The following is a 10,069-nucleotide window of genomic DNA, read 5'->3' as shown; positions in this document are numbered from 1 at the left end:
CACACACACACACACACACACACACACACACACACACACACGCACACACACACACACACACACACACACACATTAATTTTATTTCACGAGAATTTACTGTTTAACTGTTTACAATGAGATCAACCTGCCAGAAGTTTAACATTGTTGAAGCTCAGGAGGCGTTCAAGTTCAAGGTGTGCACAGAGAAAGTTCTTTCTTTCTTTCTTTCTTTCTTTCTTTCTTTCTTTCTTTCTTTCTTTCTTTCTTTCTTTCTTTCTTTCTTTCTTTCTTCACACACACATTGCTGTCCATAGAGCCAAACTCCCAACTGAATGTTTGGGACGCACCTTGATGGAGAAGTGGTGCGTTTATGGACCTCGAACAAAAAAGAAAGAAAAAAAAGCTCAGAAGTGATGCGATGTTGGTAGTGGATGAGTATTGGCATCTCTCGCTCTCCCCCCTCTCTCTCCCTCTCCCTCTCTCCCTCTCCCTCTCTCTGCTTCTCCTCCCCTCTTGTAGCTCTCTGTGACTCTGCAGTTAAACAGAATTTCTCCTGCTGCCTCCTCTCTTTGTAAGTAACTCTTTCTTGTCTTATTTACATTACAGGTTACCTATACCAGTCACTGTTGTTACTGAATGCTGAACCCTCTGCTGTATTTTAGCTCCGTCTCCTATTTTTCCTGATTATCACAAAATGCTGATTTATGGAATTCAACTCTTTCTGTCAGATGTTGTAGCTCCTGTCTGTGTGTTTTGGGTTCTTCTCTAGCGTATGTTTGTGTGTGTGTGTGTGTGTGTGTGTGTGTGTGTGTGTGTGTGTGTGTGTGTGTGTGTGTACGGGCTGATTGCAGTTTCCTTTGTCGTGTGTTTGACATGTGTGGGCCTCATTCAGGCTCAGCTCGTGATTTAAAACACGTGTTCATTCAACTCATAGAAACGTCTCATTGTAAAAGCTTCTGTTTTGGCACGTGAAGGCAACCTGTGGGCTCCCCTGAACACACCGTGAACTCACCTGTGACATTCAATATCAAGCGCAAAACCGATCATCTGTCTCTAAATTGTTCACAAAATATACAATATTAAAGATGTCATCTAATGAATGTGAAGAAAATTACAGGGATAAAGGAGGTAACGTTTCAAATTTAGGAGAAACGTGTGCAGCGAGAAGCTAACAGGTAATTAGACACATCAAAATGTTCACGTCTGAAATTGATCAAAATGAATTAAAATGGCGCATCTTTGCGGGGATTTATTCGCAGTCATTTATTTTAAAAGCAGTATTTTAATAGCGTGATAACGTAGAAAAATAATCCCTTGAAGCTGCTTGATGTGAGCGAGTGTGTGTGCGTGTGTGTGTGTTTGTGTGTGTGTCACCATTCAGTCATTTTTTAAAGAAATGAAATGCAAACACACACTTTCATCCTGAGATCTTGAGGTCATATCAGGTTTACTCTGCAAATTATAATATATTTATAATAAAAGTTCACCCACATATTTTGTACATCTTCAATATTATTATTATTAACAATAATAACTACATAATGTACATTTTGGATCAGCAGTCAGTGTAATTGATGCAAATAAAACACACAAACACTCTTATGTTTCTTTCACAATCTGGGCTCTTTAAGTGTTTATGATGAGTGTGTGTGTGTGTGTGTGTTTGTTTATGTAGGACGAGGAAAGTTGCAGCCAAGTTATGATTTTATTAATAACTAAACTACGCGTTGGAACAAACAACCTCCGTGTCTCCACTTTTATTTCACTGCCACAAATCTCTCTCTCTCTCTCTCTCTCTCTCTCTCTCTCTCTCTCGCATCTCTTGTCTGAGGGGAGGAGGGAGGGAGGGAGGAGGAGGGTGTGTGTGTGTGTGTGTGTGTGTGTGTGTGTGTTGGGGGGGGGAGTCCTGCCTCTTTGCCTGCCTCAGATCAATGCCCTGGCCACTCACTTTCTGATGTTGCACGACGGGAAATGCTTTGAATACTTGCGACATGGCTGCGCGCATTGATTGCCAAGATTGACAGCAGCTTTAGCCATCGTCTTCCCCCTTGTCTGAGAGAGAGAGAGTGAGCGAGAGAGAGAGAGAGATAGAGCGAGAGAGAGATAAAGAACAGATAGGCGAACAACAAAAGGTGCTTGTAGTTTTGGACAGCTGAACTTCACACACACACTCTGGATCTCCTCCTATGGTCCCGTGTGCGCACAACTCCAAGTTTTCGTTCAACAGTTCGCCGTTTTCCGACTCTTAAGTCTCGACTTGACGCACACGGGGGGACAGCACGCGCTCATACCGCCTCCACGGCTGACATCGTCAAGGTAAAAACAACAACAAACACACACAATTTGCTTCACTTTCACGTGTTTTCCCTTCTTCTTCTTCTACTTCTTCTTCTTCTGTTGCCATGTAAACATAGCGATTCGGTTTCTTGTTCCAAGTTGTTCCGAATCCGCGAAAGTCGGAACACGCTGACAGGACGGCGCGCGCAAAAACAAACCGTCGCTCAAGTTCCCACTGTCAAACTTTAATCAGGTTATTATCAGCGAAACAAGCGAAGTGTACATGTTTATAAATACACACACACGCGTGAGACTAAAGCCCCGGAGACGCTCGGCTTCTTCTTCTTCTTCTTCTTTGCTTCTAAATCGGTAAGTCCGCTTTTTGTTAATCGTCAGACGCAATCAAAGAAGTAAAAACGCACAACAGCCCCGAAAGCTTCACCCGGACGGTTTGGAATCACGCGTTTTTGGTCCGGGAGACGATCGCAGCAACGTGAACACGGGTACAGCGGTGTGTATGAGTGTGTGTGTGTGTGTGTGTGTCGAGGCAAACCGGGGCTCCTGTCACCGCCGAAGCGCCTATCAACAAAGTGTCTGTTACAGATATTTATCCGTTAAATTCGATAGTAATTTATCAGAGATGTTTGGATGAACCGTAACTTTCTTCTTCTCCGTGTGGCCGCAGTTTCTCTCTCGTCCACACAGCGGAACCATCGGTGCCGGTGGCGCGCGCCTAGGGAGCGTCGCTGTCCCTGGATAGCGCGTTTACAAGTTCCTTTGAACGTCTCATTTATTAACGCACATTTTTTAAAGCAGCTTTTCCTTAAACTCTCATCCCGTATGTGGAGTGTGTGTGTGTGTGTGTGTGTGTGTGTGTGTATGTGTGTGTGTTTTATTTTTAATATTGTGTTTACTGACATTAGGAACATTCCGCGTCTCCCCCCTCTCCAGCCTGGGAATTCGCTCTTCCTTAACTTTCTCGCGAGGTCAAGGGAATTGACCTTAAAAGAATGCATAAGCAATAAATTAAACTCAACAATCGCAAGGCTTTTCTATTTGGAGAAGGTGTACTTGAACACCCGGTCCTCCACTCGGGACCCAGATGTCTGAAGGACGCCGCACTCGGGCTGCAGACACACGCGCAAGTTTTCATGTGGAAAAGTGCAAATGTGCTTAATAAGGGTTATTGTCTTCTCGCCTTTTTAATTTGCTGTTTAAGCTCGTGCGCGTCCACCCTTCCGGAAATGAATGATTCGGCCTCATAATAAAACACACACTTTGATCAGATATTTGTTAGATTTTTTAAAAACTTTGTTGAATTATGCGAAATTATTTTCTAAATATAATAATTACTCATATACAAAATATTACAAACAAAACAACAAATGGAAATAGATTGTGTGAAATATGGCTGAATGAACTTTGGCATTATTACTGAACGTGTGTGTGTTGTCCTTTTATTTATATATATTCCTAAATTAGACACAGTCCCAGTGTGACAAAAATACGACATACGACTCGGGATAACATTTTAATAAGACTGTCTGACTCTGATAGAGCTCCTGAATGGGACATTTATGTCTTATAATATTTATAAATCACCGAGACTTTGCATTTTTGTGAGCCCCAAAACTAAGAGGAAGGAAGACGTCATCCTTATTTAGTCTTTGGCATATTCCATAGAGGCGAGGACACGGTGGAGCAGATCTGAATGGACTCTGTGTGGGGGTAAAGTTTGTATTTTGTTGTGGCCAGTTGCTGCATGTGAACAGGTTTCCTCATAAGGTAAGAAGGAGATGTGGAGACCCAATGCAAGTCCAAATGGCACATGTATAATTAGACTGCCCGTTCAGCACATTGTCCTGACTGCTATACAGGGACAGTGCGTGTGTCTGTCTGTCTCTGTCTGTCTCTATCCGTCTTGTCTGTCTGTGTGAGAGTGTGTCTCTGCTGCGACAGTCTGAGGAAAAGTGCAAACCGGCGTTCCAGCCTTTGATCTCCCACAATTTAATATCTTCCACACACATTTTACGCGCAGTGGAACCAGCAGCACCCACTTCTCTGCACCCTGAAATCTCGCGTACAACCCGATTTAGAAGCGTTAGTGAGGCACTTGATGTTCATATTTTCCTCCATTCAAATACTCTATCCTTTATTATTATTTTTTACATGTTTATAAATCATTCCCGGGCTCAGACACGCCTCTCTCTGACAATTAATAATTACAACCGGATTAAAAAAATACATCAATAACAAATGAACCACTATTGTTGTGATAATTACAAAAGAGGAAACGCAGCAATTACGTCACGCAAAAAAATCTGCACTTCATCTTAAAATTTTCGAGTTACAATTCTTTCTCGGCCTCTTCTTGTTATTTACAGCAGAGATCTGGACTGTGTGACGCTGATGTGACAGTAAGTTCACAGATAGTTTCATGTTGGCACGGAGGGAGCCTGCAGCCACCTGGCACGCTTGTCCAAACACATCCTGCACCCGATCCAAGTCCAATGTCTCCCGGGTTGCAAGAGAAAGTTTTGCTGCTGACAATCTGCTTTTTTTTTAATGATTTTATTTCATTGCACGCTGCTCCTGGTGCCGTTTTACGCGTCGTTTCGCGTTACGTGAGCGCGTCTCTGCTCCTATACACCGCACATACACACTTTAATCGCCTGTATCATCCACAGGTTGGATTTGTTTAAAGATCATGTGCCGGCAATTAGCGGGATCAAAGACTCAAAAAGAGGGGGGTGGGGTGAAAGGGGGGTGCGTAAAAAGGGGAAAAGGATGAAGATTCCAAGATATTTCCCTGCATATGCGATATGAGATCAAAGTGATTATTGATTGCGGTTTGACGCATAAAGGCCAAAAATCTCGGAAGTTCCACTTTTAACAAGCAGATGTTGTTAACAGGGACGATCGCTACATTAGTGACTCAACTCCAAAGAGAGAAACACACAGACACCTGGCTGACTGACTGACTGACCCCCTGCAGATCGATATGACTCACTGGCAAAGTTAGTTTGATTTCCAGGAGATGAAGCTAAATGCGAAAGGTTTCATTTTCAGGCCCTCTGAACACTTTTGGAATTATTGTTTGCCATGAAAATGAGATTGTGTGTGTGTGTGTGTGTGTGTGTGTGTGTGTGTGTGTGTGTGTGTGTGTGTGTGTGTGTGTGTGTGTGTGTGTGTGTGTGTGTGTGTGTGTGTGTGTGTGTGTGTGTGTGTGTGTGTGTGTGTGGATGAGATCATGTCAGTGTGTGGAGATGAAACAACAGACCTGAAGTATCAGTGAGGCTTTGTCACTTTCAGTCAGTGCTACATCAGCTTATTCATGTGAAATCACAGCTCTGGAGACTTTGTTAGTGTGTATGTGTGTATGTGGCCCTTTGTATAATAAGTATCATTTTTTAGCATTGCTTGTGTGTTTTTCTGTGTGTGCCCGTCCTCATATGCGGTAGGCTACCTTTCATATCCCCGAGATTTGGCAGAGAACATCTCCACTCTTGACACGAATAAACACCGAGGCGGAATTTGATTCGAGATGTCAAAATGAAAAGAAAGAAGAAGCCACTGCTTCTCTCCTGACCGCACAGCTTCTGAACCCGCCTGACTCACACCTCACACGTTGCATTATCTTTCCATACGTGGAGCGCTTTGCAGAAAGACAGCTTATTTTGTCCCCGGTGACAGGGTGCAGGCAGGCAGGCAGGGAGGGAGGGAGAGGCGAGCTGGAGCAGGAGCAGGAGCTTGAGCAGGAGCTGGCTGAGGGGTGCAGAGGTATTAGCCCTCGCTCCTCTCCGTGGCACGCGGAGGGGAGCGGTGAGTGCCAGGCCGCCCAGACCTAATGATAAACAAGATGAGAGGAGGTAAACAACAGCAGGCCTGGTAAAGGTAGAGGAGGAGGGCGGCGGTGGCAGAAGGAAGGAGGTCTGCAGGAGATAATAAATGTGGCAACACATGTTGTGACATCTGTCTTTCTAAGTGTTATCTAATTTGCTTTGGAATATTTCAACAATGATCAAAACTGATGGGGATGTGTCAACCTCTCTCTCTCTCTCTCCCCCCCCTCCACCCCCCCTTCCAAAAAAAAGGAAACATTTTCTGACACGTTGGTTGTTTGCAATTAGGGAATGCGTGATGTTGCATATGGCCATGAGAGGCTCTTCAGATGTTAAAGAAGCGTTTGGTGACAGTTTCTATAGAGGCGCGTCCTTCATGGCTTTATATACATCACACAAGTGTTGTTTGGAGAGATGCTTTAGCTTTGCAGTTTAAATGGACTGCATTCATACATGGACTGTACTTATGGAGTGCTTTTCTTCACATCCTTAAACAATGACCTCACATTCACCCGTTGAGCACACCAGGAGCAGTTAGGGCGGGGGGGTGCGGGGGGTTCAGTGTCTTGGTCAGAACCACTTGGACAGGCTCGCTAGGAGGATCCGAGAATCAAACCAGGAACCATCCCGAGCCACGCCGCTCAGTCAGATTCACTGCCGCCTCTCCATCGATGTGGAGATTTTTGCAATAGTGATGACTTCAGTGTTCAGCGGCGCCCTGAGCAGCATGTAGAGATCTTACATTTACCCCCAAGCAGTCACGGACTCAATACTCAATACAAAGCTCAATGCAGCGAGATCAAACAGAGATGCTGACATTTATAGGTATATTCTGACTTAAATCCAGCTTTGACTCAATGGCAGAATGTCTTTATATACAGTACACACCAGAACCAGTACCATGGATCTGGGTCCTTCTGAAGGACTTTATTTGATTGAGGGTTAAATAGCACCTGCCACTTATTGCACATCCGCAAGGACAAGAGTGTGTTTTCTCCTCTTGTTAGCCCTCTGCATCCCTCAGCCTGCTCTGTGTGTGTGAACAGTGACATAATAACACATTCTAAATATGTGTATCTTCACAGGGACATTATAATTGCAGAAGTAACCTAAGTGGCTCATTTTGATCTTTATCATTCACTCTGCGGCTGAATGTTTTTCTCAAAATAATTGGACATTTTCTTTTAGTCCATAGTATAGTTGTGCATAATTAACTTTGACTTCAAAATGCAACAGTCCAGGCTATGCTAAGTAGCCTCTGTTGATTTTTCTGTAAATGACGCATTAATATGTAGATTTAATTGGACGGGCCTTGGTGGCCGCTTGTTTTTGCCACAGGTCCGTGACTGTAATCAGGTGGAGGAATTAGCCGGGCCTCATTGTTTTTTATGAATCGCATGAAGATTTGTACGGTGGCTGTGTGAAGATGGCCGGCCCCATTTCCATATCAAAGGGGCACACAGTGCAGCCGGGCAGTAATTAAAATGTGCTGGATTTTTGGAGTCCCCGCACACACACACACAGACACACACGCACACACACACACATGCGCCCACACACACGCACACACAAATAGGAGAGCATACTGTAAAGAGACCAAGGCTGAGAACTGTCAGGTTGCGTGAAAAGAGTGCGGATGCTTGAAACTGAATTTTAAACAAACATTCTTGTCGGTCCGTGTTCATGTTACAGACAGTTTGGTACGGAATCTTTTTTTTTTTTGTGGAACCACTCTTCCACTCTTTGATTGAGCACCACCTTTTAATAATTTTTCCTTGCTGACTCAATAGCTCCTTTAACTGCATGCATTCAGCACTGAGCCCTGTTTTGATCCGTGTATCATTTCAGTCGATTTCTACACAAAGATAGATATATGGAATTATACGCACTCGTAGTTATGTGTGACCTTGTTGCCGAGTGCTGGAATTATGAAAAAAGGAAGCAGAGGTCAACTGTTCTGTGTCGGATTGCCAGATGCCCCTCGGTGATCTCTGTCCTCCTAGAATTGGGAAAAGCTCTGAAGATCTCGCAGAGGGTCTTGTGAGCGAACAAGGGAAAAGAGATTAGTGTAATGTGGGCTTTTGCGCAGCTCGCACACAAAGGCGTCAGAACAGCCCTTTCCTTGTGATCCCTCCATTGTGGTTGGATCAGACCTTCCCCTGGGTGAGCCGCTGCCTTGAACTAAGTGTTAAAGGATTCTATAAAAATATCACTTGACCCAATACGGTTGTCTGTAACACTGACGTAGCTCCGGTCTTTCTCTACAATAATGCAAACGGGGCCTCGTCTTATATTGGCTGTATAGAGAGGTGCACTACATTCAAAATATGGCTTCCGTTAGTTATGAATAGCTTTGAAAAATCCCTCATGAATTATTGTTGCTCAATATGAACATTTCAGGTTTATTATGAATCACAAGCCAAAGCAGCCCCCGTACGCTCTCTCACAGGTCTCCACTCTCTGTACAACCTGAGCCATTAGACATTAGCCAGTTGGTGGAAGTTGACAGCCTGCCTGGTATCTGCCAGGCTGATCTGACATGAGATGTAAAATATGCTCTGTGGCTGCAGCTAAGCCAGCCAATCTGGATCCTTCACTCCCCAGCCCAGCCTGAAGGATGCTGGGAGCTGTTTTGTCAGCACATGATCTTTTTGATTTGTTTTTACACATTAGATATGGTTAGATATGCTGTTAACATGTGCCTACACATAGGGTTCACGTGTTTTTACTGCTGAGATTTGGGTTCACATTAAGGAAACCAAACCCGCCCGACCCGTGTAGCGTCTCCTGGTGGTGGACGGTGCAGGTTCTATGCGGGATCTTGTGAGCCTCCCATGCTTTACGCCCACTTGGAGAAACCTGACTCTCACATGTGACACGAGTGGTGACATCATGTGTCACACAGGTAGCACACGGCTGTCCGCACCTCACCGTGGCCGACTGGGGGCCCGAGCAGAGACAAGAACAAGGGGGACTGCACAGCACCATATGCTTTACATTAATGCTAACGTTAAATGCGTATTGAGAACATAGCTCGGCTTTGACGTGTTTGTGCTGCCACCAAATTTCAAGCTCCCCAGACAATTTGTGTTTGCCCATTTGGATGGAAACACTTGCATTATGGAGCAGCTACTGTGACATCTCAAGCAGGCAAGGAAGTAATGGAAAAGAAAGGCCAGAAGTCCGATTTCCAACAGTTTTTCCGGTGGAAAATAGTAATAATACGGCGCCAAAAGTAAGTCAAAGTGACAAAGAGGTAGGGTGGGGGAATGGATGGAAAGGGCCTTGTGGCTGAAGTTCTGATGAAGTTAATCATCACATCTCTTTTCCTCAGGTCCTTTGTTTCCTTTCTGAATCATTTCTTTTTACACCAACTTGGATGTGTGACAAGGCTTTACCCATAATGTGCATTATTGAGAAAATGGCTTCAGCAGATTCAACCGCAAGCTTTCTCTCGCTCTCCGTCTTTGTTAGCCGCTCTCCCTTTCTCCCTCTCTGAGCAAAGGGAGGGGGGTGTTTATGCCCTGTTGGTGAAAAGATGGTCTGAGAGCAGGTTTTTCTGAGACTCTTTAAGACTAAAGACTCTGTGCAGATAACGATGTTAGTGTTCATATTGCCACAGACCCCTTTGATGAAGTATAAGTGTATCAAACCCAGTCTCCTGCAGTCAAGGAAATTGATTTTTTTCTCCTGGCCCACATGCAGTCAATCTTGGTGAAATCACAACTCTTTTCAAGGTGGTTGAGAATACATGTTTTGATATAACATGACTGTATGGGAGCAGAGCTGATTTCTCTCATTTCCTTTATTTACTCAATCATCCTTGGCGTGTATATTGGCCTGCTGGTTGTGTTGGCTATCTGGTTAACTCTCAGCTCCATTTCTTACCTCATCGGAGCTTTTCTATTGCAGATATGCTGCTTGGAAGGATGATCAAACTATATTCCAAATGGCACATGTCCCTGCCCTCA

The 10,069-nt window shown here is 44.3% G+C and overlaps 1 protein-coding gene across 6 annotated transcripts in view; it reads left to right on the top strand.

Annotated features, from left to right (window-relative positions):
• Positions 1–1,913: 1,913 nt before the first annotated feature.
• sox6 (SRY-box transcription factor 6) overlaps positions 1,914–10,069 on the top strand; it is a 134,728-nt gene continuing 126,572 nt past the window's right edge. For all 6 annotated transcript variants that reach the window (XM_076155544.1, XM_076155543.1, XM_076155542.1 and 3 more), the window contains exon 1: positions 1,914–2,295. The gene's annotated coding sequence lies outside the window, so the exon portion shown is untranslated. The remainder of the gene's footprint in view (positions 2,296–10,069) is intronic.

This window comes from Genypterus blacodes, unplaced genomic scaffold (genome assembly GCF_046128005.1).
Source record: "Genypterus blacodes isolate CSIRO-AG114 ecotype Tasmania unplaced genomic scaffold, CSIRO-AGI_Gbla_v1 ptg000067l_1, whole genome shotgun sequence".
Taxonomy (NCBI): domain Eukaryota; kingdom Metazoa; phylum Chordata; class Actinopteri; order Ophidiiformes; family Ophidiidae; genus Genypterus; species Genypterus blacodes.
The sequence above is the reverse complement of the archived record's forward strand: the minus strand, read 5'-3'. Positions and strand labels throughout refer to the sequence as shown.